This window comes from Lissotriton helveticus, chromosome 5_1, assembly GCF_964261635.1.
Source record: "Lissotriton helveticus chromosome 5_1, aLisHel1.1, whole genome shotgun sequence".
Classification (NCBI taxonomy): domain Eukaryota; kingdom Metazoa; phylum Chordata; class Amphibia; order Caudata; family Salamandridae; genus Lissotriton; species Lissotriton helveticus.
Genome location: NC_136065.1, coordinates 986172193 through 986200174, shown reverse-complemented (window position 1 = coordinate 986200174; position 27982 = coordinate 986172193). Strand labels below are relative to the sequence as shown.

Sequence of the window (27982 nt, the reverse complement as noted above, 5' to 3'; positions counted from 1 at the left end):
AAAACTGCGCCGGCGGGCCCAAGGACTCGAGTTAAGACGAAAATACTTATTAGAGTATATGATGTCTTGATGTAGATACTGCAGGGCAGCTCCAGTGTGCATGGCTGACATAAATCAGTGGGGTTTTCTGAGACTAATAAGAGCTGCCTTCTTCTATTCATTACCCAGCCTGCAATTTAGGCCATCTCTCATTAGGCAGCATGCAATTTCATGATTAGCACCAGGCAACTCTGCATGTTTGCTGGGCACACGTGAACTAAAGAAGGGGCAGGTCATACTATGAACATAGAACCCCCCTCCCACACCCAAACCTGGTCATCATGTCTAACAAGAGCTCCATTTTTGTGCACACAGAGAGAGCATCTTGCAATCAATGCAAGGAGGCTCACACATATGCACTCGATAACATGACACAAAGTTGAAGCCTGCGATCTGATTTGACATTCCATCATGCAACCCGGAGACAAAGGTCTGCTCCGGAATGTGAAGTGAGACATTCTCTTGTTAATAAAGCATTGATCCGCTATATTGATTTTACATGACATGGCTTTTGCTGGGATTTCGCCTCCCTTCTTTGCAAATAGCGAGGCTCTTCAAAGTGCCCTGGCGGATGTGACATGGCAAAATTTCTAACTCTCTGTGATGTAAATTCTATATGTGTAAAACCACTTCATAATCAGACCATTAATCATCAGAAGCTGTCAGCATTGACTTTGGGGACAATTTGTCATGCCATTGCCTGGGCCAGCACCAGTGTGTCAAGCAAAAGCATTTAGTGTACTTGGACAGGCGAGTCTCTAATACCGCTCCACAAAATGACTCCTTCTAGAAAGATGAAAGAAAGTGCTGCATTTCTTGATTAGTGAACAATATCGTGGCATAGGATATTTGTGAACAGCCTGTCACTGCCTCTTCCGCTTTTCACTTAATCACAATGATGGTTTGACTTAAAGAATCAGGTCTGATGAAAGGTGATCCGAGAAGACGGAGAGCCTACAACCATTGATTTCATGCAAATGTAACTTGCAGGTGATAGACACGGTAAAGTTACATTTTACAGGCTTTATAACTTGCAATATTCACACACAGATGTCACAGAAAAGAAATTGCTGCATTTATAGTTCACAATATAAAGGTAAATTTTCCTTTCTAAATTTAGACTTAACACGTGAAAGAGGTGAAAAGCATCAACTGAAAAGAACATTTTGTTTCATGACGCTGTGGACTGTGCAATATTTTCTACATTTGCCTGTAGACATACCGTTTTTAATAGTACACTTGCCAGGCTAAAATCGAAAATCTATTCAATAGCTTAAAGCACTTATTTTGAATTTCACATGCAATCAAAAGTAAAATTAAACACCAGTAGTTGCATTACGAATTCTTACAGATTTTTGTTAGTTGGTGGTGTGAGTGCTCAGTACTCCTGTGTACTACACACAATAGCTGTCACTAGGAGGAATGACTAATAATAATAGCGTTAACCCATATTGACTCTATCCTCAGCTCTCCATATGCAAAATGTATCACATAGCTCCTTAACAACATGTGGAAAAAGAGAGGAAAATAAACATACAGCCCTGCACATACATCCAATCACATCCTTACTGTGCTGGGGTTGCCAGTCCAGCCGAGCTGGGGCAAGGAATTGGCACGTCCCACCCACTCCGAGCCAGGCCAATCAATACCACTTTCCTGTTTTAGAACTGGGTAATTATGAGGTGGAGAGATTGCCTGACCTTTCACCTGCACTGCATTACTTTGTTGATATTAAGATAAATTGCCTGATTTTGGGTAAACATATGCTGCAATTCAAACTGTCAGCACTGGTTTGCTCAGGGATAATTTGTATTGATCTCCCAGTTTCTTCCCAATTTTGCTTACTGACCTCGTGGATAATTAGAGAATGAGCCCTGGGTAAGCTAAAGTCGTGGATGAAAAATAAATATTGAAAAGAAAAAAAGAAAAATGTATTTCATGTTAATATGTGCGGACTTTACTCTATCCTTTATATTAAGTAGAATCTGATGATTGTGAAATATTGTGGTTGGTCGCTGAGATATACTGAAAATAATTATTTTTAAACGTATATAACCACACCAAATGACAGACTATAGCGAAATTCAATTAACTATAAAAATATCTCTTTGAAAGTAAATTGTGAATCTATTCTCGTCTCCTGTAGTTATGGATATTGGTTAAACCCGTTTAAGCACTGGATATCCAATCACTACATCTGATATTATGATATGTGTGTGTGTGTGTGTTTGTGTGTGTTGTTTTGTGTGTGTGAGTGTCTGGGACTCTACAGCAGAGGAATAGGGAAACGGCCACTACAACGAGGCCGTTTCAACGAAAACTTTAACCACGCATGCATTACAACGTATGCGTGGTTACAACGACAGCCTTTACCACGCATACTTTTACTACGAGGTACGTAGTAAAGGCATGTGTGGTAAAGGGTACATATAAAAAAGGGGGGTTGGGGGTGGGCTTCCCCCCCCCAAAAAAACACTTACCTTTAGACGTGATGTGCAGGCAATCGGCATTGCAGAGGAAGGAAACGGCCGTTTTTTTTTTTTTACTTGTGACGTCACCACGCTAAAATACGTGGAATAAGATAGGCGTGTAAATAGCATTCCGTTGTAACGCATGCGTGGTAAAGGCATGCGTTACAACGGAGTTCGTTGAAAAAACATACAACCAGAGGAATACTGTGTGGCATACTATGAACCAAAGGACATAGTAAATAATGTGAAACTAATACACACATCTGTAAACTGAATTAAATAATTATATAAAAATGAGAACTACATCAGTCTAATACTTATTCGTGCAAATAAACCACTCAGCTCCTGTAGGTAACATTTTCACTGCCTTCTTCACATGCCTGTGAGGGGTTAGTCCTTATCTCTTCAGCTTGTACTCTCCTTAGTCATATGCAACGGCTCTCTGGCTAGACTAAGCCCCACCTGATGTGAGTCTATGTGCCAAGGAATAACTAAAAGTGTGGCAGGGTATGCTCAGACGTGAGTCCCTTGCTCACTTTGCCACTGGATTCAAGCAAGCCGGGCTGAAGACGGCTGGAATGCCAGAAACCGGTCCTCGGAAGCTTGTTTCTGGTCCAGGGAAGGCATGGCTTGGCAGTTCGGGCTAGACTGTTCCCATGAGGCACAGGGTCAGACTGATTTGCATATAGCCATGTCTGAACTGGGGTGGCAGAGTGGGCTAAAGAACGGTGATGGATCAAACCCAGATCTTTTGACTGGGTGTGAGTGTTTGATTGGTTCAGATGCTCCGTCCATCACCACCCCCTTTTGTACCACTTTGGCCGCCATAAGTGTGGCAGGGTATGCTCAGACGTGAGTCCCTTGCTCACTTTGCCACTAGATTCAAGGAAGCCGGGCTGAAGACGGCTGGAATGCCAGAAACCAGTCCTCGGAAGCTTGTTTCCGGTCCAGGGAAGGCATGGCTTGGCAGTTCGGGCTGGACTGTTCCCATGAGGCACAGGGTCAGACTGATTTGCATATAGCCATGTCTGAACTGGGTGGCAGAGTGGGCTAAAAAACGGTGATGGATCAAACCCAGATCTTTTGACTGGGTGTGAGTGTTTGATTGGTTCAGATGCTCCGTCCATCACCACCCCCTTTTGTACCGCTTTGGCCGCCATAAGTGTGGCAGGGTGTGCTCAGACGTGAGTCCCTTGCTCCCTTTGCCACTGGATTCAAGCAAGCCGGGCTGAAGACGGCTGGAATGCCAGAAACCGGTCACCGGAAGCTTGTTTCCGGTCCAGGGAAGGCATGGCTTGGCAGTTCGGGCTGGACTGTTCCCAGGAGGCACAGGGTCAGACTGATTTGCATATAGCCATGTCTGAACTGGGGTGGCAGAGTGGGCTAAAGAACGGTGATGGATCAAACCCAGATCTTTTGACTGGGTGTGAGTGTTTGATTGGTTCAGATGCTCCGTCCATCACCACCCCCTTTTGGACCGCTCTAACCATTGAGCCACACTCCTCCAGAAGTATATCAATCCCAAATTCTGGGAGAGAAACACTGACTAATGAATCCCATTATCAATCAGAACTTCCTTCAGAGGCAAACACACTTATGCTCAGAAACAGTACGTGGCAGAAAAAGTAGTTAGCTTGACACAGTGTTAAACAGTGTGCAGTGATGCATCATTCCAATTCTGTGTTTAACCTCTTGGAAAATCATGGCCTCATCAATCCATATAGGCCTGTCTTCATTACAAGTGGTTTTCTGTCTGCCAATAAGAGATGATGGCTTAGACCTCTTCACAGTCATACTGGTGACTACAACAGTATTCCCCAGCAAAAGTTTGGGAGGAAATGAGTATATGTGGCAGTCCTGTACTACGAGAATAGAAAATGAATATGAGACGATGGTAGAACAATGATCTCTCAGGATTCGTTTGATCAAGCAATTTTTAAAATAATTATTGATTTGTGAAGAAACACAACAAATCAAGAATAGTCTAAAGGTAGATCCTGTTTAATCAAATAAACTGAAAAAAAGGCCTCTAAAGAGTACATCAAAGAACAGGTAACATAAAAACAGAGATTTGGCATAGTGATCTGAGTCCAAGTGATAGGGGGTTTAAGATGTAAAAACACTCCATAAATAAAAAACAGACTTCATATATATGGCAGATATTATATAGTAATAGTGACTTCCAGCTAAACTATCATCAGTAACTAATAAACTATTTGATCTCAGTCCAAAACTGGCTTGGGCAGCGAAGATTCGTAGCCACTAGTCAGGGTAAGTAGAGAAAACAAGGCAAGGATCTAGGCTCTTCGCATCTACAGTTCTCCTACAGCTGTCATGTACTGGCACAGGGCTCCAGCAGAGCAGCGTGCAATGCAGGCAGGGGACAGGAATACAACCTGCCTGCATTTCAGAGCCCAAATGCTCTACTCTGTAAGTGGAGCATGAACATTAGCATACACAATTACATTTCTACCAATAACCATCCAGTCATCTACTATAAAATATTTATTAAACCAATATTCTTTCGAGATTATCGTCTATGCATTGGTAAGGTAGCACAATCTGTTTTATATGCATCAGGTGAAATAATTTGCAATTACTTTTCTGTAGCACAAGGAAGTTCATGGGGTTTTCTTTATAAAGAAGATAAGTCGGATTACAAATCAAGTCAAAGCATACATACTTGCATGTTTTTAACATCACTAGTCTGATGCAGAAGAATCATTCTTCCTAGAGTCCATTAATCCTAATGCCTATTTCTAAAGCTGAAAATGAAATGCGATCACGGTGTTGTAAATGGTGTTAGTATCAACAGAAGCTGTTGGGTGACTGATTATTCATCAAAACCCAGTAATGAAAGGCCTTATAGCCTTTTACTAACAAAAGAGCACGAATTGCTAACCATGAACCCTGAGATACCTGATGCAACTTAGCAATGGGTTTTACTTTTAGGTTCGGCAAGCCAAATTATTACATAGCTCGAAATCAGTTATTATGTTTGACCAATTCAAACACTAGCCTATGTGAGGTGTAAACATGGAGCCACTGAGACACTCAACACAGCGCCCAGAACTTCAATGAGCAGAAGTATTTGAGAGTATTTGTTAAGTGTATTAAATATTTCAACATGGAATACCACCAAGAGCATTATGACAGCCTAAGTTACATTTATAAACCAGATTCGTACTCTAGTTGTAAACAATGGTAAAATTTATTTTAGGGCAGACTCCCATCGGCTATTTCCAATGATACAATTCAGTACCAGTTACCTCTGATTATGCTCTCAATCTGTTCCCTATGAAATATTTGGCATGCAAATGTTTTTGTGTGTCTACCACGTGTGCACTTATTTACACAAAGGCTGATTGCCCCAAAATTTAATTACATTTGCTTTCTTAGATTTGATTCAAATTTAGCTACAACAGACTACTGAGTGTAAAAGAGATGAACGTTTGTGCAAAATTATACCATTTAAAAATGTCAGATTACAAGCCAGTTGTATCAAAAGTCATAAAACAAGCCTCCCTTGTGAAATTTCTCTTTATTAATCATGCCATTAGATATTAACATTCCTCATTTACTGGAGGGCCTTTTATCTCTTTCAAATACATTATTCGTCCTTTTAGAGATAAACTGTATTAATATCCATTTGAGTAGGCTACCGCGGCCTAATGCATAGTAATTTTTGTTGGAGAGCTTTTATTTTAGAATAAGAAAATTACACAGCAATAAAACCTGAAGGAATAAGCAGCTAGAATAGCAGGGAATCGCATACCATGCCAAATGAGGCAAGCAATCAGACAACCTCTGAAAGGACCAGATATCCTGTTATCATATTCAGGCCAATATCCAGAATTGGCCATACAAATAGGGATTGACATGACCAAATACGCTCCATGATTCCTACACGGAGAAATTGCCCACAGCTCAAAAAGAATACATATTTAAATGCACTGGAGTGCACTGAAGTTAATCTTGTTACCTTACATGCATTAAAGGCATAACAGAAAAAACATTCTAAATATTTAAGTCATGCCACTGTGCTGGGGGATTAATCATAATGCAATAGATAACATTTTAACGGTCTGTGATGTCAATTCAACTTGGGATTGCTAAAGCTAATGTGGCAGCAGAAAATGATAGCAGGCACTTTGCTCGCCGCTGTGATCAGAAAAATTGAAATCTGCCTACTATTAGAAATATATCAGTGGACAGTGTTTGAAAGATTTTCTTTACTTTTTCATCCACAGTCCATATTTTGTTCTGTCTGATATTTCCACTCTCGGTGAACAGACACAAATAGATACACACATATTTTCATAGCAACACAAACTTCATTATGAAATATATATGTTTATAAAGATAGATAGATAGATAGATAGATAGATAGATAGATAGATAGATAGATAGATAGATAGATAGATAGATAGATAGATAGATAGATAGATAGATAGATAGATAGATAGATAGATAGATATGAGTATACTGGGAGATGAGGGACCAATGCTGGTTCTAGCAAATTCTTCCCAGTGTGTAACTAAAGTCCTGATACCTCTGCTCATTTTGTAGTCTTCTGCTAGGCCTACAAAACCCCAGTCTGAAGTGGATTGTTCCTGTATGTCACCTTACAGGTGTTAGAACAATTGGGGTAGCCTTAAGGATATTGAAATCTGACACAGGGGAAGTGGTTATGGTCGCCATGGCTACATTTCTTCCTGCAGCGTAGCTTATGCATATGCGGACTGTAAGCACCACTATGCAACATGAGAATGTGTTGTAATTTTTACATCAAGAGAAGGGGTGTATAAAGAAAACTAAATTAACTAAAGGCTACCAAAATGACTTGGTATCTGGATAGTATACATTAAAAGGTGGGTAGTATTACCAAAGATATTATATAAAAGAGGAGTATAGTAGTGGTTTACCTGATTCAGGATGATTTATGATTCAGAGGGGAATTGCAACAACATTTGTCCTGTAGAAAGAGGATATACATTTGAAGGGTCATTACCCCCTCCCTTTATTTCTTCTCTATTTTAGTTGCCTCTTATGTGTTTTTATTTATTTTTTAATAACATTTTCAATTGACAGAAATGTTAAAGTAACCTTGCATATAGGAAATGCTATTTTTAATTGTAATGTGTTTTATGGATTGTAATCTGAAATAAACAATTTAAATGGAAATATATCTCTATATATTCATGTCATTTCAATAAAAATAAATGTTGTCAAAAATATGTTTTTTGGAACAAAATTTCAAAGAAAGATACAGTCACATAACTATCAGACTACTTGGTATTACCACAGAATATCTTACTAAATTTGAGAAACCACTGCTTAGTGTCTCTTTGTTTCATGAACTTCCTAGAGGAAAGTAATCAGGCACATACACTGTATTTTTTCACTGCATGGATTTAACTCCTTGTGACCTGGTTCTCGTTAAGTGGCTTTGTTTTCAAATTTTCCACGTAAAAAACAACATGGCAGATATCATAAATGTGGATGGGCTTGGAATAATATGTTATTTATTAAGATTGTTGAAAGGGAGGGGCTTTATGACCCACTTGAGCCATCACCTCTTGTGAGTCCTGGCCAAACACCACATTTAATAGTGGTTATAAAAGACCCATTACGTTTTCCACATATACAATATGTATTCCCTGGTCCCACTAACTGCCCCTTTGAAAAACTGAGCATAGCCCGTGACCAGTGGCGGCTCGCCCAGGGAGTACTGCGGGGCAGGGTGGGTGAGGGGCAAGGTGGGGGTTGTGGAGTCCGACATACGACAGACAGGAGTAAGGTAAGTAATTCAATAAATAAAAAATGTACTTGTGCACGCTGCAGCGTTGAGTTGGTGATGCAGCGCATGCAAAGTACATTGTTTTATTTATGTAATTACTTACCTTACTCCTGTCTGTCCTATGTCGGACTCCACTACCCCCCACCCTGCCCCTCCCCAACCCTGCCCCACTGCCTTGCAGCACTCCCTCGGCGAGCCGGCACTGCCTGTGACCATGCCTAGCAACCACAGGGTGTCCCTTTCCACAACATCCCGTGACTGTACCTGTGGACATACAATGAGGGTGTGTGGTCCTTGTTTATCATCGTTTGCATTTTTTCTTATACATTCTCTTAAGAAATACAATTGCAAAATATTGTAGAGTAATAATAAAGCTTTCTCTCCTAATGTTGGTTTTGTACATATACATATTCACCATGTACTGTCTAAATGTAGCTATTATCCCCTTAAAAACAATCTTTCACTCCTCTGAAGATCAGAATATTTGTTAACCAAGAGTCCGCATTTTAATGCATGTCAATGACCCTCAAAAAATGACAGATGGAAAAAAATGGAAAGCACCTAAGAGACAATCAGATTCCACATTGATTCATAGTTTTTGGAGATGTCAGAAGATATCCATGAAAGTCGCATGACATTATAATAGATTGCACAAAAGTGAATAACATATTTTGTTAAAGTTTTCTGAAATTCATAAAGCCAACACCCAAAAAAAAAAAGTAATCAGTCTTTGGCCTTGTTGTCTATTTTCATGTTACCTGAACCCCAGGATGTGTGGGGGAGAGCTACCGACTTTGGAACTGGAGATCCGGGTTCTAGTCTCGGCATGGTCTCAACATCCTGTGATTCCAGGCAAATCGTTTCATTTTCTTGTGCATAAAATAGCGAAAAATATGCATTTGTCCTTGTATAATATAACTGGTGGTAGGTAAAGAGCTTCAATACCGTTGAGTCAAGTAGGAGCTATATACAAATATGCTACATAAAACTGCAAAAATAATTTGCAGAACTGTGACAAGCAGCAAACGGTCATTCACCTCTTGCAAACGTGCTACAATTTGTTATTGCAATTTTCGAATATATATATTTCTATTAAATATCCTTTTTGGTATTCACCATTGCAGTTCACGTTTTCATCCAAAAAGCTGAGAGAACTTTTTTTTTTCTATTTCTTACTTGCCACCCTTAGTTTGACGTCAGTGATGCTAGAAATGCCATGCTATTGGTAAAGGCTGCTAACATTGCACTGTGATAAAGTCTGTGCTTGCAGCGCCTTGTCTGGTACCATGCAACTGAGATGTAGTACATGTTAGACAATCTTCTTGTCAGACCAATGCATACTTAAGCACTTTAAAGTAATCGTGCTCAGCCGTGTAGCCATGTTTTAAATAGTGTCATTATGCATACTTCTTGTACCACTAAAATCCCATTGTTCTTGAAAGTCTACAACTTGCAAGCGAATCAAGGATTTCGATTTTGGCCCACATTTTCTTCTGACTGAAAAACCTGCCTGCAATAATAAAAACAGGAAGCCATTCATTTGCTTCATTCCAGCTGCTGGTTTCAGCTATTAAACGAGTTCCAGTTTCATTTCAATAATGATCATCTTCCTGTAACTTCCCAATCATGCATTTGTCATAATGCAGTAATTTTCTGGCTACAAACAGATCCTGGTAATGAGGCAGTTTTTCACATTAGCAGCATAACTACATAATAAGAACATCTGCAGTTCCTTTTCTTAGGGAGACGCGGGAGTGCCAATTAAAAATGGAGATTCTTAAATAAGATATAATACCCTTTTTTTCCAAAACAGATCCACGTTGGTTAATTCATGAATAGTGTTAGTTCACCATACCCAACAACGAGAGGTGGCAATGTGCAATAAAAAATTAGATAAAGTACAATTGAGTTTCTCAGTGCAGAGACATTCCTCTAGAGGGTGTTAGTGATTTCAGTGACAAAGTGCTATTTGCTGACAAGCAGTTTACACATTAACCAACTGCATCCAAGTGGGGGGATGCCAATAGCAATTATATCACTCAGAGGTTATTAAATGTCCTACTGGTAAGTAACTAGGTGAACTTGACCAGGTGATAAAGACTGCTGTGAGCAAATGATTGTGCAGTGAGGAATGCTCCTTTGTCCTGCTGTTTCTCAGGATAGCTTCCCTTTCGGAAATGGCTGTATAAAAAGGCACATTAAAAATGTGCGCCTACTGCAGACAAAATTGATATTTAACTCCCTGCTGAATACGTCGGCTTATCAGACCACCTTTATCACATCACCTCAAAAACATTACACAAAGTATGCAATTGCCTATTTTGCCCACATTTCAACCCTTTGAAATAATGATAAGTTGTACACTTTATCATCAACTGTCTCTATCCAGTGCATTTCATCCATAAGACATTCAGATGCTTGGGAAATTAAAATTTCAAAGATGTGCAGCAAAAAAAAAATCAATGAGAAGAGATCAATGCTCATAGAAATTTCATGAACTTTGAACCAGTACGGGCATGATGATGAGAAGTGGTTGGGATTTCAGGTTGCTGATTGTTCCGCACGCGGATGAAATGCAGCCTACGGTGCTAAGAGGAGGTATACGTTTTCAGATGGGTTTTCCCTTTAACATTTTGTCTGACAAATGATGTATTTTTAGCCTGCTTCAATAACAGGAACAAATAGAACAAAATCATCCTTTCCAAAGTGACTCGTGCTACTATTCCTTACAAGCACCTAATGCTTTGCACATTAACAGTGCAAAGAAATCAAATCAGCTCCCTTTGCAGCTGATCGCAGGTGCAAATTAATATTGTAAAATGAAGATCAATACATGGACAGGGCAAGATCAATAGTGGCTAAATTATTGCTGCATTTTCCTCCTCATTCAAGATGAGTTGTGTTTTCCTCTCAAAGTCAATACTTTGCAGGTTTTCTCATTAATTTCTCAATAAATTTGGCAATGAATTTCAATCACAGAACTCGGCAGAGTGAGCCAGGCATTATAGAGTGCATGGAAAACACAAAGGCATGGAGGAGCAGAATGCATCATCCATCAGAAGGCAGTCTTGCTTGTTGAAGCGAGACTAACATGCTTGACATAGTAAGGACAACCTATTTACAGTAAAAATTAAAAAGACTTTTAACCTATTTTTTCAACTGAAGTAAATATTGATTTGTCATTGAAAAAACGTTTTCAATTTAGTGCTTTACCTACTAAACTGGCTTCACATCTCTACCATATGAGTAGGTGAGAAAATCAAATGAAAATTGCAACTTGAAATTAGAGATGCTCCTTCAAGTAATGACAAATAAAGTTACTACAGGTTAGAACTTGTAAATAAGCATCCGACACGTCTCTTTCATTACTGCTGATGTTGTTTCTGTTAAGTCTTCCGTGAAGTAGCTTATCGAAACCTACTTCATGTTTGATGCCTCTATATTCAATAATATGTGACACCACCAATCATAATTGTGATGTCATGCCGAAACATGAAAAATGTGGCTGTCATTATTTGTATCTTGTTGCAAGAAAATAACCTTGCTTCAATCTCAAGCACAACATTCATACCATCATATTTCCATACCTCAAAGTGGGTCCATAACGTTTTTGTGATGATCAAAGGCATATATATCATTAATGCAGAAGGTGCAGTTTGACCTATTACCAGTGAGGGGACCACTGCACCCAAGTTGTAGCTGTCTTTGACCCCCTAACTGAGGCAAACGTGCAGGAGGCACATTTTCCCTGATTTCATTGGTGTCTGTGGCACCCTCGCTATGCAACTGGAAACAAAATCTATGTAACTAATAACATTAATAGTAAATTGCGTGTGTCGGAGGTGCACCACCTTCTAAAGTAACATGACAATTCTTTACCCGTTGCACTGTGGTTTGTAGACAGCAAAATACAATTCTTGCTGTTACACAAATTCAAGATGTAAATATAAAACTGAAAAGTCAATGTCTATGAGGGAGTGGACTATTTTTCCCCTCCTTTTTCTCAACTTCTGTTTATTCTTAAATGCATGATTCATTAAATAATGAATTGCAAGGGGAATGGTCTTTACCTCAAAATGCATTGCTGCTCTAATAAAATTCACAAAAAGATATTGGGCTAGTTTCCACTAAAATGTTCTTCTACACTACTATGGTATGTTGCTAAGGGAAAAGGTTCTTGCCTAATGAACAGTCCTCAATGGACATATTAAACGTGCAGTGATGCCTGCTTTTGCAGCACTGTGCCTCCATAGAATTAACATATGAGTGGAAAGCCTGACTTAGAATTACTCACCTCTTTAAACTGGTAAGGAGCACACAACTGCCCTAATGTAGTCTTCTGGTGGGGTAACAATAGGTCATGTTACTTTGACATGAATTGTCAGTTATTTAGGACAGCTCAATGAACTAGAGGTCTGAGTTAGTCTAATGTGAATCCTGATCCCAAAGGAAGTGCTCTCTTAGTCAATTTAGAAAGGAGTCTTACTGCGCTAGTCAGCACAATCCCTCAACCAATGTGTTTGCCACTGAATTGCAAAGATGTATACGCGTTATTCCCCATTAACTATAAAGACATACAGTATCCATAATGCCCATCACATCATAAAAGAATGCTGATGCATTGGCATATGGGTTGATAGTATAGAAAAACAAATATTGAATTTGCTTAATCCATCTCTTAGGAGAAATAAACCTGGTGGAAAATAAAACAAACAGTTTTCAAATACACTAGTAATTCAAAAAATCATCTGGACATCCATTTACAGAGAACACTATGCACATTTGTAGTGTTGCAAGGAACTGCTGGTGCAGGTGATCTAAGAAGGAAAAGCAAACATTCTGTATTCTCCATAGAGTTTTTTTTGCGGGTCAGCTTACATACAGCATGCTCAGAGATGCTCATGAGAATGATTAGAAAGTTGCCCGCATATTTGAACAAAGTTGTAGGCAGTGCAGAACCTTGTAACAAGTTCTTGTTCAATGTATTTTTGTCAAAAAAAGAAAGGTTCTAAAATTCTTAAATCAACTTTATTCTGTGAATCATGACATTCAGGCCAAGTCATAAACCTCTCCACACATATATTTGTGAAAATGTTAGCATGTGTGAATGGCAACCCGTGTCACTGAATCACAAACTTTGAGTTAGCGTTCACAAAGGTATCTACAGACACTGAATTCTGCCAGTATGGCAGCATTTTCAGTGTGAGCAAATCTGCTCACCTGCACAGATTGTGGGTGTTCCAAGTGTAGAAACATTTGCCAGAGTAAGTTAACACACAAAATGTGAGCCATGCATAATGGGCAGAGTTACCCATATTGAGGGTGCAAATCAGTATTCGGGTTGGGGATTGGGAGGAGCACACCTACACAGTTATCAGACAGTAGGGAAATGAGTTTCCTCATGGGTAGAAATCAATTATGTATTGTAGAAGAAATGCATTTTTGCGTTTCGCTTACAAGCAGAAAGATAGACGTATTACATTGCTGTACAGGGAAATGTTTGTGCATTAGATTACTCATGGGAATCTGTGACAGTCACAGACTACCAGGAGTACTCCTTGAAGTTTATGAATTACAGGACTGTGGGACATTTCACAAATTGTAGACATGACCCACTGAGCGGAAAATTTCAACTTTTGAGTTGACTTTTGTGAATTGGATGCACTCTAGTATCACCTTAAATTACAAGGTAATCAAATTATTTATGTTGTATTGGGAAGTTGTACAGGGTCAGATATAGAGGTGTGTTTTAAGTGGGTGTTGATGGAAGAACATGTGAAACAAATGAATAAACATGTTATATATTTTAATTGTGTAAATCTGAAAGCTGACAAATACTAAAATGTTGCGCTTTGATTTCTTTTATCCAGGCAGGACCTACCAGGGGAAACATTAACATGATGCAGAGCTAAGCCTCATTGCAGACACAGCAAGAAATATAATCTTTGTGTGATTTCTGTGCATCTGTATATGACGATCTCAGTGTTCTATTGGAATACCTGGCATTGAGAATTTACCAACACTTACTACTTAAGCTTTAAGTAGTGTATCGCTACTGCACAACCATCTCTGAGCTGAACATAATTCTTATAGTTTTTTCAGGAGAAATTATAAAACTTATTTTCAATGATACAATACCATTTATGCACTTCACTATATCATGGCTATGTCCTCTCCTCTCGTTTACCTTCTGTCACTACTACTATTTCTGCTATTTCTTCAACATTCTTCTCTCATTTGAAAGAACGGATTTATAATAACCTACTCATCATTATGTTTCTCTTCAAAATAGAAGTGTAAACACGTAATCCTGTTTACCTTCTATGTTTCTCTGATTTGGGTAATCTAGTATGCACTGAACTTCATTCATATTGTTCTCTTAACTATAGAAAGAATGCCAATTGCAACTTGCCATCTTTCTTTCTATGCGATAACCTAAATATTCTAATTCCAGTCAATAATCATTTCAAGACAAGTATCTCAAAATGTACCTGTAATTTAAAAAAACATAACATGTACCATTTTAATATGGGCCTATGGTGCCATCTCAGGATACTGGTGATATTTACAAACCCTACTGACTTCGGTGTCATAGGTATTATGCCACTGGAATCCCTCAATGCAGATTTGAACCATATTACACAAAATACACAGTTAGTTTGGCTTGGTGTAAGCTCATTCAGGCCTTTCATTCTCAGTTGATGAGCAAAGAATCCTAATGTCAAGTTGGGGAGCTGCCTCTTTGTGGCCCCGATTGCGAGGGGCCACAAGACTTGGTATAAAGAACTCAAAATAAATGAGTATTTTTTTTATCCTGGGCATATTTTGTCCAATTGCACCAAAGATATTAGCAAATCAAAAGGTAAATGTTGGACTTGGCCCTTTTGGCAGGTTCACCCCAAAACTTTTGTTTGCGTTCTCCTAGTCTTTTTCTGTAACCTAGGGTTGGTGATTTTAGGCCTCTGAGCACTTTAGCACTGTGGCCCGGTGTAAAGTGTGTGCGCTCTCTGTGTATGTGTGGTGAGATGGGCCTGCCCTCCCATAGGAATGCATGAGGGATATGTGTGTCCATAGTAATTCCTGGTATGAGAGGAGTGCAGGGGCGAGTTTAGTATGTATGAACTCGTGAGGATAAATGCTGCGGAATGGTCCAGTGGGCCCTGCCAGGTGTGAATAATCCCTTGTAGGTATGACCTAGTGCCAGGTGGCACAATGTATATTATGTGTTTACTATTCTCATGTTTTATGAGAATATAAAGGCTATTTTTAATATAACCTTGTGTGGAGTTCCTTTTGTAGAGTGCCTGGAATGTTGTTGCTGTGTGCGCGCGCAAATGCTTTACACATGGCCACCGGGATAAACCTGACTGCTTGTGCCAAGCTACCAAAGGGGTGAACAGGGGTTATCTATGGTGTGTAACTCCTTTGCCCTGACTAGAGTGGTGGTTTTTGCCTGGCTTTGGCGCAAGCCTTAGCCAACCAGAAATCCCATTTCTAACAGTAAATTGTTATCTAAGCACACCTACACAGGTGCTACCATCTGTATTTGACATATCAAATGCAGATATATATAACTCAACACCTCTTGAAGCAAGCCCGCACTGCAGACCCAGCTGGGGATTGTGCATCCAAACTTGGGTAAGAGGAGCCAGGTTAATTATCCATTCACCAGGAAATCAATTCAAAGCTTTAATCCAGTGCAAGAACGTGCAAAACCCAAAGCATTTCACTTTTCACCTTGATCACAGATATAGCACGTATTGATGTACAGAAGTGGTGAGCTTGTGTAGCGACATGGGGGAAACAACCTTTACTAAGCGGTCAAAACACCGCAATACATTCACGACGCAGCTTTTACAACGCAAGTCGTTACCACAACTTGCACTGGAGGGTGCTCTAGACTAAAGAATAGTGTGATTTACTATTCCAACACCTTCCCTACTGTACGTAGGCTGGAGATGGAATAGTAAATTATACTATTCCTAAGTCCAGCACCCTACAGCGCAAGCCGTGGTGACGACTTGCGTTGTAAAAGATGCGTTGTGATGTACCGCGATCATTTTGATCGCGTTGTAACATCATACATCCGACATGGGTATGTTTGTTCGTTATGCTGGTAGTAGTACACCCAGGATAGTACTGACATAGTTGGAAGCTAGAAGGATCTATTATATCATAATCTGCACCAGGGAGCTGATCATAATAGATGTTTTTATTTTAAGAAAGAAAATTTACAAAAATTGCCATTTGGCTGGAGAGTATGATTTAGCAATGTAGTTGCATGACCTGGGTGTGCCTTGAAGCATTCAGTAAGTTTATGAAGTTTGTTTCTGAGAAGGCACAATTAAGAGTCAGGATCAAACAAACTCATCCTTTTCTTTTTTGTCTTAGATGATTGATTTGAAACCAGCATAGAGGACTATATACTATAGGGTCAAAGGCCATTTTCAAATAATATTTAATGGCACCTGAAGCATCTAAGGTGTACCCTTTTAAGGGATAATACAAATGCTTAATGACCTGACTTTCCTCGCATATTTTGGATTTATAGAAGCATTATTCATGGCAGGATTTCAACTATGCAAAACAGTTTCATGAAAACCTAAATGTTTAAGGTATGTATCGAATATTATGCAAACCTAACAGTGGATGTTCCACTTTTAAACTCACCAACCTATTGTATTTAACTCCTTCGATGCTATTGACGGAACCGTTCCATCACGCCCCTCGGGTGGGCTGTGCTCATGACGGAACGGTTCCGTCACGGTCCGCTCGCCGCGTCTGCACGGCGCTGATTTCGCGCCTGTGCAGTGCGTTTCATTAAGCGGGTGGGGCCATGACGGAACCGTTCCGTCACAAGCACAGCTCACCCGCGAGCCATGACGGAACGGTTCTGTCACCCGCGCAGGTGAGCCGCGCGCCCTCCCGCGACCGTTAGCGCTGCGGCGGAATAGCCGCCGCAGCGAAGGTGTTAAGACGTTACCAAAATTGGGTAAAGTGCCATTGAAAAATGTGTATCACAGGATTTATGAAAATTTGTATATGAAACAATAGTGTTCCATATGGAAGATACCTACAGCTGCATGATTAGCGGATATGCTTTATGCGGTATGTATCCCTAATGGATCATTGATCCGTTATGGGAAAAGGTAACCACCTGAAACAGAAAGGCACTTGCATTCTCACAAAATGTTTTGAGTGATAAACATCCACACACATGTTGGTGCTGTTTTGGGGAAATTACTTATTTGAGTCACAAAATGTTTTGCATTGTGCTTATCCATCACCATCACCAATATCTTTTCACAACAAAAACATAAAGGGTTCCAAGTATGGAAACAGTAAAAGTAACAGTGTATGTCTTCAACCTTCGCAGTATGTCTATAACTTATCCCTTTGCATGCACTTTGCAATTTTGAAAATGCCAAAGAAGTAGATATGATTATACTTTTCTCTGATCTAGATCTCTTCAAAAAGTTAATAATACCCTTTTAAAAGTGTCTGTTGTTCACGTGTATGCTTCTCTCCAATAGTTTTAAAAGGAAGTGTCAGGTGATGGATATTTGCAGCATGCTAAAACATTTGCAGTAGTGTAGGGGAACTCCAACAGCCATGTTGAACCCATGGATGGGGTACCCAAGTCAAAAAGATCTAAGTTAGCTCCACACATTTTTACGGCGTATACATTCGTCTTAGGCCACAGCATATACATGATTCATGTGTGATAGTCGACAAGCGTGACAACCAAGCAAAATACTCAATTAAACAAATATTGAAATGTAATATAAAAACAATTCCGCAATTTTCCACTTTCGTGTGGAATAAATGCCAAAGAAAAATAAATGATTAACATATTTTATGTGCCTCATTTTTCTCTACAAAGGGAAATGGGTAAATCTAGTTCTCCAAATATAATCATCCTGAAACCAGAAATTCCTGTTCGGTGCCCAAACGCCACTGTGAAAAACGTGCACCAACCACAAAATATAGCATAATGTGCGAACACCTTAAAACTAATTATTACTTTTAATAATTAGCTAGAAGAAAGGGAATTAAGTTTAATAATCCATGACTCCCTCCTCTGCTAGAAAAGACTTATAAGCTTAGCCTACCAATTTAAAAATCAGACAAACGGCAAAAGTTTAATGTTTTGACTTTCCTGAGCTTTAAATTTAGATGCAGATAACAATCGAACAAATTACCACATGAAGCCTTACATATTTCAACAAGATAATGTGTAGGATAATGTAGTACTCGTTTTTTACCCTATGCGATTCTTGTAATTTGTTTATTCTACAAGGACACCTTAAAAATAAGGCATATATTGTGATTGGGGACGGAATAAAGTAAAGCTCCTTTTCCAACTTTCAAATCTCGGCATTTATAGAACACAACCGAGATGACCCCTTTGTCCTTTCATCCAAGACAAATTATGGTCTTCACAAGAATACAAGTTGTCAGATTTCGTGCAACATAGTCGATACCTTCACCTTGACTTGCAAACTTTGTGATTTATCAATTCCTCTGAAACCCTGTGTGTTACTCCAACTCTGCCTAGTACAGCCAATCATGATACAAAGAACAGGCTTCGGTCAGAGCCATGTGAAAAAAAATAAAGCACTCTCTGATGATAGATAAATGTGTCTTGTTTGCAACAGCCAAAAATCGCTTGACTTGTACTAATAACAAAAAGGCCATGTTGGTCACCGTGGGTCTAAAGACGAAGCACCCTGTCACTGGCCTGGTTGGGAAATTAGCAAATAATGTTCCTGTTCCTTGATAAATGTGTGACAGTTTACGCTCACCAATCATTTTTAACATTTTGATGCATGCCCATGATCCCGCTGGAGGACCAGAAAAGTTTACTGGCCCTCAATTTTCAGATGATAAATGGAACACTCTAAATGTGTGATTCCTATATGAGGTATAGTTCATTTTAAGCAATTCTGGTAAATGGGTGTCACTGATTAGGACAAATGGTCTATTCGTGCAACAGCACAAATGGTATGTCTCATTTCTCTAGCTTCCTTGGAGACAGGAAATAAGAGTGACAACTGTGATCTAGCAAAACTCAATTTAACAACAATTCCAAATAAAACACATTCTCTGCCTTTATATTTCTAATATAGTTATGCAGTACAAGAGGAAAACCGTTCACATTACATTTTTTCAGATTGTACTAATAGTGAATCTATAGTTTGTAGTAGAATTTACAGTTTTTGCTTCTCTTTTACCATTAGCAATATTTGTGTGTGCAGATATATATATTTTTTTGACTTGTCTATATCGTTGACGCTGTTTGACGAATCTCCACAAAATATTTCCAAAAAGTGTGTGTTGTTGAGTCTTATTGTGCATGGAAAGTTTCAAGGGGATCTGTTAAGTGGGGGCCGAGGAACAGGGGGTAAAAAAAAGTCTTTTTCTCATGTTAACTCTCATTGAGATTTTAGACACAACTACAGCCTAAGCCACTGCACGGAATTACACCAAATTTGGCAGAAAGGTAGCTTTACGTCATTTGCAGAGTGGTGGAGAAAGGGGACATGGCCTTGTACCAGCTCATAGCACTCCTGCTGTGTGAGACTTACTGGAGGTATCAGGAGGGCTTCTTGGCCCCGAAGGACCCTCAGCACCCAAGTGGACTTCATTGCTCAACCAGTAGTGAGCAAGGAGACATGTTTGCAGATTGATGGAGAAAGAGGCATGGCCTCTGAAGACCTCTCAGAAATCCTGCTGCATGGGACTTACTGGAGATAACAGGAGGGGTTGTTTGCCCCCAAGGACCCTGTGCAGCCAAGTGGACTTCATCCCCAACCGGTATTGCACCAGGAGCCGCATTTTCAGAGTGGTGGAGGAAGGGGGCAGGGACTCCAATGACGTATCATTAATTCTACTGTGTGGGACTTACTGGAGATAATGGAAGGGGTAGTTGGCCCTAAGGACCCTCAGGCGCCCAGGGGATTTTATCCCCAAAGTAGCAGTGCACCAGGAGGCGCATTTGCAGAGTGGTGCTGAAAGGAGGCAGGGCCATGTGTGGCTTGCCTGGGCTGGCTTTTTTTTATTTTTTTTATTTATTAGGAGCGGGGACTGCATGGACCCCCTTCCCTGGGCCATCCCCTGGGGCACCGCCTTTTTTTTTTTAAAAGGGGGGCTGCATGGTCCCCCTCCCAGGGCTCTTCCCCCGGGGCCTGGCATACTTGTAATAGAAGAGGGATCATGCAGCTCTCCTCCCTGGGCCAATTTCAGCCCCGGGGACCTCACCACCCGCAGCCTGTTCCTTTTAAAAAATGTTTTTAAAGTACTAGGGTAGATGGGCTGCATGGTCCCCTCCCCGGGTGAATTTCAGCCTCGGGGATCCTATCCCCCAGGGCCTGGCTATTCATTGACTGAATTAACTCAAGCTGAGTCCCAAGATGGCTGCCAACACTTCCTCATTTGAAGTGTTGGCAGTCAATCAGATTTGAGTATGGAGACCGTCAGATCCTCGGAGGATCGGAGTCTCTATGTATACAAATTGGGATTTCCCTTGCTATTTTCAAAACTACTGAATGGATTTTCACCAATTTACCCGCATTTGCAATGCAATAGGTCTCATATTTGCAAGAGTTTGAGCTATTGGCATTATAAATGACAATGCCTTTTATGTATGTGTTTTGAAAACCTGCAAGTGATGCGTAAACACGCACTGTGTACTTATAGTCGTTGCTTACAAGAAGCAAGGCAGTCTGTAACTGCACCTATTTTACTGCCAGCCTTGCTTCTCAAAAGCAAGGACTAAAAATGAGAACAAGCAAAAGAATTTGCAGACCAATATATGTGCAAGGGAGATCAATGGGATAATTTGGAAACCAGGGGATAGTTGGATTGCAACTAATAACAAGCAGTGAAGGGCGGGAAGAAAATAAAAAAAAGAGTTCTGCCAATCAACTGTTTAAGAATGAAAGCGTAAGGAAACTGTACTTGGTCAGTGCTCCTCTGTGTTCAAACAGAAGTATGGGCTGCCAAACAAGTTAGGATGCAGCAAAAAAGAACAACACTGGTGTGAACATATGGCAGGCAGCAGGTGGGACTAACATCATTTTTTTACTCCAGTAGGCCTTGCAGACAGTGTATGCGCCCTGCCTAGGCTCGACCTAAAAAGGGGGTTTTCAGGAACAACAGCTACTTTTCTGCCAAATTTGCTGTAACTTTGTTCAGCAGTTTGGGCTGTAGTCATGTCTAAAGTTCCTATGGGAATTAACATCGGAAATGCACGTTTTTTGACACCTCCTTTTTCTCAGACCCTGCTTGATGGATCACCCTAAAAATGTTCTTTCGCAACAAGTAACTATAACTTGTGCACCCACCAGCTACATTTTCATCATCAATGATGTCATTTCAAATATCATCAATGATGTTTCAAGAATATCATAGAACATGGCATGAGTGATGTCATTTGTGATGTGATAAGCAGTGCATGGCAGTTGTGCAACATTTATTGGAACATATCAGTGAAGTAACATTTGAGGACGGAACAGCAAGCTACAAAACTATGTCTTGGTATTGCCTCCCACCTTGGGACAAAAAATGTGACAGAGATGGCCTGTGCTACCAGAAAGCAGTAGCAGCCTGTAGTGGGAGTGCTGCTGGGCGCTGACGTGGGGCGGGGGTGGGGCAGGATGGGGATAGTAAACTATGAATTACGGCCGATTAGAGGTAAGTAAACCTAGAAGGACAACTTTATTCTGGGGGTCTCCTATCCTAGCTAAAAACAGCGTACAAGGCATACACGCTGAGGTTAATGGCTCGTGTGGTGGTGTCCTTGGTATGTTTTTATCCATTGTCTATTTTTATGCTCGCTCTACGCATTTATATTCACCACTTATGTGTAGTTTTAACGTTGGTGTCACGATGAAGCTACGTCTCAAAACATATGATATGTAATAACATAATGAACGTTACCTTCTACACCTTTTTGTCTCCCACCACAGGTAGCTCCAGGTTCTATTAAGGTATTTGTGTCTAATTGACACCCTTTGCATGCGCGACTTTGTATGCTGCGTTCACTAGAGGTAGATTACACTTAATTAGGTCTGAAGAATCGCTAGTTCATTGAACAATAAAGCGAGAAACATGTTGACCAACAAATTCAAACAAGGACACCACCACATGAGCCATTAACCTCGGCGTGTGTGCCTTGTACACTGTTTTTAGCTAGGATAGGAGATCCCCAGAATAAAGTTGTCCTTCTAGATACTCCGAATCCTATTTTAATCACTCCATCACATCTAGCAGTTCTGGCCCCACACCCGCACTTCACCAAATGGCAGCTGGATAGAACATCTCCGATAAAGGTCCCCTATTTTAGGGAGCCCACTGGGTATTGCACTGCTGACCCAACGAGGAGCAGCCCATATGATGAAGCATGACACCTGAAAGGGTGTGTGAGGGCATTAAGATCCAACATATGGATCCCCACCTACATATAGTGGGACCTAGTTTCTTGTGACTCCCCCAGAATTTTCTATAAGAGGAACAGCACAATCCCCCTTTTTTGTAGACATTGATTGAGGCCACCTTTGTGCTGGACCCCCTACTCTTAATGGAGTGGAAAACTGGCCACCTGTCCCTCTCTTCATTGTAAATATCTAAAATATTGAACATGAACATAACATATAAAAATGTGATTTGTGAGGATAATTAAAGAATATTACTCTGTGAATACGTGTAATGTGTTGAAAGTGCCTTGACCCGTGAGACTGTCCATTTGTAATGGTATAATGAGCAGGAGATGTTGTCTCTATACCTGTAGAATCACGTTTGAAGGCCTATCACCAAACTTTAAAATGCTACTGAAACATGAAACCTATTTTGCAGCAAAAGAGAGCTGGGACAGGCAGGGGTGGTGAACTGGGGCATGATGATGGAAAACAAGTTGCAGGGCTGGGCCTTTGGAGAAAATGACAGAAATTAAGACATGTTTACTAAATTTTAAATGTGGTCATGAATCTCAGACTATCAAACCCAAAGGCAACTGATAGTCGGGGGACGGTTGTTTAACCACTGAACACTGCGCAGGAAGCTTTGGCGTGCATGTTCCACTAAAGTGGTAGTCCTGTCAGACTCGTAAATGGTATCCAGGCTTAGATATGGGGGGCCCCTTTTAGACATGTTTACTATCAGCACCAACATCTTAGTTTAAAACTGGGCTCAGTCTGCTGAGAAGGCCTCCAAGTAATTTGTGATAATTTCTTTAATTGAGCAAAAACAAGTCTTTAAAATAGAGCTTGGCCGTCAAAGCGTTGGGCTGCGAGTGACTAACAGAGAGGCTGGAAGCAGCTAGACTACTTACATAATGCAGGGCCAATGTTTGAAGCAAAACTATTATCAGTGTGCTTTGAGCTCTTTTTGTTTAATGAGCAGCAATTAAGTAAAAATGCGCCTTTCAGAGAGCACCAGCACACATGCATGACATTACACGCACCCTCACTTGGACAATTGTTTCAAACCAAACGCCTTTAGCTGTGACAGTTTTTCAATTACAAACATGTAGCCTATATATTGTCTTAATTTAATTGCATTTCTTTTTTCATATTCCAATTAAAATAATAACGCTGAGGTTTTACTTGAACGTTTTAACTGCTCTTACAAGTAGAACGATGAATGCTAAACTATTGGCTGTGCTAGTCTGAAGAGTTTCTTTGTAACAGACTTTTTAATTATTAGGCAATAAAAAAATCATAAACAACAGGGCGACTTTTAATGCAGCTAGTAACATGTTTGGAGTATTCACTCTTAAGTACAACTAATATCTGATTAATTTACTTTTAGTGGCTCGCGAGTATGTATTGTATTTTACAGTCTAGAAAGCAATTTACTATTAACTGGCAATTACATACAGAATGATTGTTAATTTGGCTCTTAAGTGCGTGGTGCTTGAAAATTGTTATCACACTCTAATTTTTGACCTTTTTTACAAAAGGGTGAGGTACCCTGGGAATACAGAAGACTAGTAGACAAGAGCTGGACATGTCATTTGTGACTCATATTTTTAATTTACCATGCTAATCAACGGAATTGCCAAATTCTCCCAAGGTAATTGCAGCCTTACAGATGTAGGAAACGGTGCTAGTAATTTTCAATAGCTGGGTAGTGCCCTCTGTTTGCTGACAGACACGTGTGTGTGTTTGCCCTAGTATTTTGCAAACGTACATGTTTGTGTATATATGTGGTTCAGTGAGTAAATGTGTGTTAATGTACGTGGGAGTTTCTCTGACTTCGTGTGTGTGTGTGTATATATGGTTGAGAATTTGTATGCATGGGTGTATTTGTAATAGATTAATATGGTCAATGTTCATACACAAATTAGGTCTTTATTGAACTAAGCCCAGAGAAGTAATTATCTTTGCCCGTTCTTTCTTTCTTACAGGCTGTGTGAGCCACACTATACTCTTGTTTCATTATCCCACAGTCCTCTTGCCCTGTGGAAGGGCTCATGCTGAGAAGGTTAAATGTTAGAGTGCCATGCCAGACTGGAAGCATGTTGGGACACTGATGGAAAACAGATGCCCTCGGGATTCAGTCCCTCCTATTAGGAGCCCACATCATTTTCATATTGTGAAATATCGAGGCTTGACTCACATTTCAACGAGGAGTATAATTTCCAATGATTATCTCATTGTCCTAATCAATTTGGGAGCAGCACAAATCAGACAGAAGTTACTAGGTCAGACATGTTACGACCTTACGTTTCTTTTTAACTGTGCTGCGGATAGCAAGCTCTGTCGCATCCAGTGTTCAAAAAGCAAATACCTCTCAAATCATATTTGCTGTGCTGCACAACAGACCATGACAGTGTGGTGAAAAAGTTATATATTATTATTTTTACATTTTGCATATGAATTTTCATATATTTTTGTATAATATATTACATTTCACTCCAGAATTTCACTTGGGTTTTTCCTTGTCATTTTTTTAACCACATCTGATAGCAAACTGATGACTCTATTCATTCTGCATATTCATATTCTGTCGTTGAACTACTCTTTGTGACATACCCAGGTGTTTAGCTGCTATATTATTTACTGCATAAAGCATCTAATACCTGTATATTTGAGAGTTTTCTACAAATAAATAGTGTAATTTACGAACTATTTACCATTTATTCATGCAGTAAGTTGGACTATAAAGCTGCATTCAATCCAGACTTAAGAAATTAAATGCTCCATTCTAGGTGAGCACACTGCAATTAGTCATCTCAAACTAACAGTGATCTTAATGCCAGCCCATTTATTTTTGCATGTTTCCTGTGGGAGCACAAAACCAAATCATATGGTTAATAGTGTATATTTTGAAAGGCTGATGTAAGGTGTAAGTCACATATTGCATCGTAGTTATCTGTTCAATAATATTTCGCTAGTGTTTATAGAGCAAAATATAAACATGAGTAGAGGAGTTTCCAATGGCAATTGATTTTCTCAAGCAAAGGAAAGTCCAAAAATGAAAGTCCCAGTGACTCAGGGATAAGTGGAAATGACTACAAGAAAGGTCTAAAGTGTAATACATATACCTTTGGATTTCAACATCCAAATCAAAAAATAACATGTTTGTAAGTAAAGAAAGCACTCACTAAAGCACTAGTGAAATCTTTCACTAGCACTAAATGAAAACCCTGCGGGTGAACTCCCGAAACACGATTCCTGATTATAACTTGACAGTAAACACAGAGGGGCCGATTACAATGTCTGGCAGAATTGCTTCCACCCAACACGTCTCATAAACAGGACCGACTGTCCTTCGTTTGGCGGTTCCGACCAACAGATTTGGATGCGAACAAATTCCAACATTTCCAATGGGAGCATGTGTTAAGGCCGTAAACAGGCCGTAGTACATGCTCCTATAGGGAAATGGGAGGTGGTGTTAATCCCTGCACCCCGTGGCAGGCACCTTGAGGTGCCTGCCACGGGATGCAGAGATTAACAGGAGGGCACCATAGGTGCCCCCTCGGCCCCCAACTGGAGGCTGTTCACACAAGGGGCCCTGCTAAGAGCACCTGAACAAGGTTTCCAACAGGTTTCCATGTTGGAAAGGCCAGCATGCCTCCCTGCTGGAAACCATGCATCGTAATCGCAAGGGAGGAAAGACCGCCCTTTGGATTTACGGGCCAGCCTCTGACTGGCAGACGGGCTTCTGGAGCACGTCGGAAGCCCGACGGAATGACTGGTCGGTTTCAATTCTGACCAGCTGATTCATAATCAGCCAGCTGGAATTGAAACGGACGATGGGGGTCCGTTCGGAGGCTTTCTGACCACCATCGTAATAAGCCCCAGAGCTGTAAAATGGGAAACCAATATTAATGAGAAGATGCTTAGAAAGTCACAGCGATATTTATGACAACATAAATGGGACTGAGAAGGATGCAGCTACAAAGAGGAATACCCAAAGCTGGAAAGATTGTTCTGCAACGTTTGATGAGACTATTTTTTAATTGTATTTTTTGGTAGATTTATATAGCGCAAACACAATCCGAAGGTATTGTAATGCTTTAAATTAGCACCAATTACGTTATGCAAGGACACACTCATTTTTGGTAGGCACGGGGAGATTACGTGATTCGCCCAGAATCACAAGATGCTGATCTGATGCCGAGGCTTGAACTTGGACTTGAACTTGGTTCCCCAGCTCCAAAGTCGGCAGCTGTTGCTATAAGGCCACATCCTCTCCTATATATAATGCACTAAAATGCTGAGTCCCATGCTCCAAAGTTGTTGGTAGATAACAGCTGAGCTCTAGCAGCCTAGAGGAGTACATAAGAGAAAGGAGCATGTTTCAAAGATTCGGATTGTGGTACCGACTTGAACTTCACTAATGAACTTCTGAGATTGTCCTGACAGACTTTCTCAGAACGATCTACCATTCGGCTAGTTTTTAAATAATACATGTGTCCACGAGAAATCCTTTAAGAAGATCACTTTAATACAGGAGCTAAACGTCTTAACTGGAGCTTACAAATTGTAGTCCAGCATCTAAAGAACACATTATTTCAATCCTTAGATCAAAAAGAAAGCAAGGAGTAACCCCAGTCCAAGCTACAAATGCGTTGTACTACAGATTCAGTGACACTAGTTGAATTTCGCTAACTCCTGGGAGTAGAGAAATGAGAGGCAAGAAACAGGCACCTTTGCACCTCTGAAGTGTTTAATTGAGATAAACATAAACGTGACAACCAGTTTTGAAAAGCAATCCTGATATAGGAATCAGAATAGGATGCAGAGTGTGGTCACAGGCATCCTTAAATGAATCACTCAATGAATGATTTAAACGACCACAGGCCTAATTATTAGTAGGTGGAGCAATAGCCCCGGATGGGATATTGCTTCATCTGATCATGACTATCCCACTGTTCCCGCACCCGGTTTTCCTGTGTCCGAAAACACCAGATCCAATTCTATCGGCTGAAAATTTCAAACCAGTAAAACACATTAGGTTTTGACTGCAACAGTAGCCAAACCATTTCCACTGTTGGACCCTGACTTTTGTCTCTGGCAAGATGAAAGCATGCAACAGTCTCAACATGCCAGAACTAATCTTCCCCTTCTCCTCCCTCCCTACCTCCTCCTTCTACCCATACCAAACACAGAAGCATCCGTACACATTTACCACCTTTTCAGAGGAGGTGGTAAATGTGTGTGAT

General features: G+C 40.3%; 1 protein-coding gene across 14 annotated transcripts in view; it reads right to left on the bottom strand.

Moving 5' to 3' along the window:
• The window catches only part of EBF3 (EBF transcription factor 3), a 171892-nt gene that overhangs the window by 28333 nt on the left and 115577 nt on the right, over nt 1-27982 (bottom strand). The gene's annotated exons all lie outside the window — the stretch shown is intronic.